Source organism: Apium graveolens, chromosome 5 (genome assembly GCF_009905375.1).
Source record: "Apium graveolens cultivar Ventura chromosome 5, ASM990537v1, whole genome shotgun sequence".
Taxonomy (NCBI): Eukaryota; Viridiplantae; Streptophyta; class Magnoliopsida; order Apiales; family Apiaceae; genus Apium; species Apium graveolens.
This window is the reverse complement of record NC_133651.1, coordinates 133,211,240-133,216,111: the sequence shown is the minus strand read 5'-3', so window position 1 is coordinate 133,216,111 and position 4,872 is coordinate 133,211,240. Positions and strand designations below refer to the sequence as shown.

At 36.6% G+C, this 4,872-nt stretch overlaps 1 non-coding gene across 1 annotated transcript; it reads right to left on the bottom strand.

Moving 5' to 3' along the window:
- Positions 1-3,641: 3,641 nt before the first annotated feature.
- LOC141663335 (small nucleolar RNA R71) lies at positions 3,642-3,748 on the bottom strand. The gene has a single exon (XR_012551414.1). It is a non-coding gene; the product is annotated as a small nucleolar RNA R71 (small nucleolar RNA).
- Positions 3,749-4,872: the final 1,124 nt, after the last annotated feature.

The following is a 4,872-nucleotide window of genomic DNA, read 5'->3' as shown; positions in this document are numbered from 1 at the left end:
CTCATTAAACTCAAAAGTGATGCTTGGAGATCCATTGGCACCACCATCATCATAAATTTCAGTTCTCCAAAAAGCAAGAACCTGGTCCCTAGAAACAACTATAGGTTCAGTCAAAGCATAACCCACTTCACTTGCTTTTAATAAATCCCGGAAGATATGAAAATCAGGATTTATCCCAGTGTTGTCCAGAATAGTAGCGTAGTTGTTGGTGACAAACTTAGCACTGCCATGAACAAAAGCAGAAGATGTAGCAGATGAAGACATGATTAATATGTGTAGAAAACTTAAAAACCGATGAGGGTATCAGTGCTTATCTTAGAGATAAAAAGAAGAGAGTTAGAGAGTAAGAGAGTGATGAGAAATTGCTAAAGTGATAATTGAAAATCAAAAGTTGATTTTGTTTAATACTGTACTCTAACTCACACAGACGATTCAACTTAGTGTAACATGTGTCATGATGGTATTGATCATAAAAAAATCATGGAGTGTGTATTAATGTGCAGTAATTACGTGCACAGTTACACAAAATAATGTTTTACAAATACTCAATCATTTTCCTAAACTCACGGCATCAGCTTTACACCTGTAATCAATTACATAAAATTACCCACTTTACTACATCTCTGTTTCTAAATTAAAATATTATTTTAATGATTTTTCTGAATAGATTCAAAAGGACATCAGAGTTTAACAGTCAATCAGGGTTTGACTAATATCATTATTTAATTATCTACTATCAGGACTTACTAGTCAACTCAAGTTGGACCAATATCCGTATTTATCTATACAATCAGAGTTTATCATGCAACTACTATCAGAGTTTAACTATCAGGATTTAAACTCAACTTAAATTTCAAGTAACAAATAGAATGAATACATGGAATCAGTGTTTAACACAATTATCAGATTTAACAAATACTAATACATAGAAAAAAATACCACACTCTGATCATTTTTGCCTATTACAGATGATAATTCATCCATTAGTGTTTGAAAATTGTCCTAAAATCATTTCCAATTCATTCATCAGTCTTGTAAAAATAGCTTCACAAATTAGTTTGGTGAAGATATTTGCTAATTGCTGATCTGTAGGCACAAAGTGCAATTCCACTGTACTCTCTGTTACATGTTCCCTTATGAAACAATACCTAATGCTGATGTGTTTATGCATAATTGATCAAGAGTGAGCTCTTTAATACTCGAGTTATTAAGTTTTAGGGGACTTTGTGCCTAGTGACCAAAGGCTTTTATAGTATGGGATCCGCTAACCTTACGCTCGCTACATGGGTATTATTGCATAAGTCTTTTATAACCTCATTCATTACACTGTCAACTAAGCATCTTTGTTATGTGTTCAATAATAACGTTCTTGTATAACTCTAGTAGGAAGGAGGTGTTGTGAGTCATTATGCGTTGAACGTCTATTATGTTGATAAACTTGTGATTTTTTTGAGGATAGATAAGTTATGGTTATTGATCTAGTTTCGAGAGTATATGTGTTAATCAATTGCACACACACACGTTTTTGGCTTGTGAGTTGATTTGTGAGATTTGATTGAACTTTGTGCGAATAATTGCATTCTTTGAGATATTGCTTATTGATTTGTTTAGTTATTCTGAGGGGATCATTGCATTCATGTTAGTTGCATTCATGCATTTTATTTCTTGTATTTGAGTTTGTTATGCTTGAGGACAAGCATCGATTCAAGTTTGGGGGTGTGATAAGTGGCATTTCTATCCACTTTAAATGTTTTATAAAGGCTCGAATTGGTGTTTTGTACTCAGGATGTTTTTGCTTTTGATGTGTTTTCGTAGTGTTTTGCATTTCAGGGCATGTTCGAAAGAAAGAATGGATATTGCATATTTTATGCTTAAAAGAGTTTTAAGATGGAACCTCGGTCGATTGCGCACAAGAAACCAGCACGAGAAGGTCAAGAAAGCAGAAAAAGTCAGATTTTCCAGAAGGTCAGGGAGGCCGCGCTAGCCTTGGGAGCGGCCGCACACATTTGTCAAAAACTCAGGGCATCCGCGCTGGATTTGAGGGCGGTCGCGCTATGTCGAATTTCAGGAATCCTGATTCTATTATGAGATTGATTTGCTGGACTCCTGATCTGTTGGGCTGGTATTTAAAGACTTTTAAAAGACATTTTTCACATAAAAGAGCAAGGAGATAGCAGCAAGAAGACCTAATAGCACAAGACAACGAAGGAGAAGAAGATCTTGTTTTTACTTATGATTCTTTGCTTAAGTTGTATTCTTGGATGCTAGTTTTCTTTGTTGTTTGAACCTAATACTCTTGTTAACGTACTTTGTTATTATTATTCAGTTATTTTAGACCTAGTTTATCTTAGTTATTTACCATGCTTTCATTGGAACCCATGGTGACGATGAGTTCGATTATGAACTAATCTTTGTCATGGGATTTTAACGGATTTACTTATGGATTTCTATAGTTAATTTGTTTCAATATCTTGGTGTGTGGTGATTGATGGATATCCTAGTATTGGTTGAGCTTATTCGTCTTATGTGTGTAGCTAACATATAAGATAGCGTGTTAATCTCTATTGAAGAGAAAGTGAATATAGAGGTTTAGAACTTGCCATGCTAACATAGGTTCATGTATAATTGTTATGCATGATTCGTAGGTAATTTTAACCCTCTTACTTGCCCTATGTAATCACAATAGATAACTTGCGCATTAAATCGTTATGTTGTCAAATTCTATCTCTTTTGTGGATGTCTGGTAGTAGGGTATTCGTAAAATGAAAGTTAGCGTTTACTAATTTCGTGTTATCTGATTAGTTGTCATCACCATTGCATGCTAAGATTAAGAACAATGACTTTGAATGAAGTATATATGACGTTAGAATCCCATGTTTGTCTCATATAGTTAATTCAATCACTTTTATTCTTAGTTAATTGCATGTTAGTTTAATCTTAATTATAAACATCTCAACTTGTTATTGTCTTAGCATTGAGCGATAGCCATACCATTGTTGCATAGGTGCATAATCTTAAGTTATCTAAAAAGAGTCTCTGTGGGTACAAATCTAATTTTTATCTTATACTTACTTGCATGTAAATTTAGCGCGTGTTTTGCCCTAACAAGTTTTTGGCGCCGCTGCCGGGGACTCGGTGTTAAATTTATTTTATGTGCTTGTCATCAGTGGTCGTTAAAGTTCACTAACTCGGATTATTTTCTTACAAGGTTTACTTTAGTCGTGTGTTTCGGGTACTCTAGTTTTTATTGCAATTGGAGAACCAGCAGCAGATACGAAAGCTTTGATGGATTATTCTCAACCAAAAATCAATGACATTCAGTCTAACATTGTCAGACTAGCCATTGCTTCTAATAACTTTGAAATCAAGTCTAGCATGATTCAATGGGTACAGAATTCAGTCCAGTTTGGGGGTTCTCTAACGGAAGATCCCAATACGCACATTAGGGATTTCATAGAGATTTTCGACACCTCCAGGTTTAATGGTGTATCTGAGGATGCGGTGAAACTAAGACTGTTCTCATTCTCTCTGAGGGACAAGGCTAAGAGTTGGTTAACTCTCTACCAGCTGGTTCAATTACTATATGGGAAGATCTTGGTTAAAAGTTTCTTACTAATTTTTTCCCTATGGCAAAGACAGCTGCAATCAGGAATTCTCTTACTCAATTTATGCAGCAATTGGGAGAATCTCTATGTGAAGCTTGGGAGTGCTACAAGGAGATGCTTAGGAAGTGTCCTCATCATGCAATGCCTGATTGTATGATCATCAATTGTTTTATAATGGTTTGGGAGCACAGTCAGGACCCATGCTCGATGCAGCATCTGGTGGAGCATTATGGGCAAAGAGCTATGAGGAAGCTTATGATCTAATTGAACTGATGGCTGCTAATGAATATCAGTATCCAACCCATAGATTGCCACAGGGCAAGGTAGCAGGAGTTCTTGAAGTGGATACAGCTACGACTATCACTGCTAAGCTAAAGGCGATAGCTTTGAAAATCGATTCTCTGGCCAACTATGGAGTTAATCAGATAGCCAATGTTTATGAGCTGTGTGTAGGTGCGCATGCGATGGGGCATTATGCTATATCTTGTAAATCAGCTCAGGTTGTGAGCAACTTTCAGAGGCTGCAACAGCCAGTTTCTACCATGTACCATCCTAACAAATGGAATCATCCTAACTTCAGCTAGAGCAACAATCAGAATGCAATGCAACAACCGTTTCAGCAGTTTGGAAACAAGCAATTCAATCATCCTGGTTTTCAGCAATAATTTGCACCAAGACAACAACTCCAACTTCAACAAAAAAATCATGGAGGTGCAGTTCAATCTTCGAATGAAAAATCTGAATTGGAGGAGTTGAGGCTTATATGCAAAAGCCTGGCTATTTCTATCAAGACTCTGGAGAACCAAATAGGGCAAATTGCTAATGCCTTATTGAATCGACCATTAGGAATGCTTCCTAGTGATACAGAAGCCAATCGAGGCAAGAGGGAAGTTAAAGAACAGGTGAACGCCATCACTTTGAGGTCCGAAAAGGTCGCAAGCCCCCAAATTCAGCAAGACGAAGAGTCTAAAAATTCTGTCAAGAATGCAGGTGTGTCTGCACCCTTTCCAAGTCTAGAAAAAGAGATTATAGCTGAAAAAGTTATGCAGAAGGATGTCGAGTTGGAACCGAAGAAGAAATCTGTTGCAAACAATCCTCCTGAGGGTAATACAGGGGATAAACAAGTTTATCCACCTCCGCCATTTCCTAAAAGGCTTCCGAAGCAGAAGTTCGATAAACAATTTGCCAAGTTTTTGGAGGTTTTCAAGAAGTTGCATATTAACATACCTTTTGCTGAAGCTCTAGAACAGATGCTGAGCTATGCTAA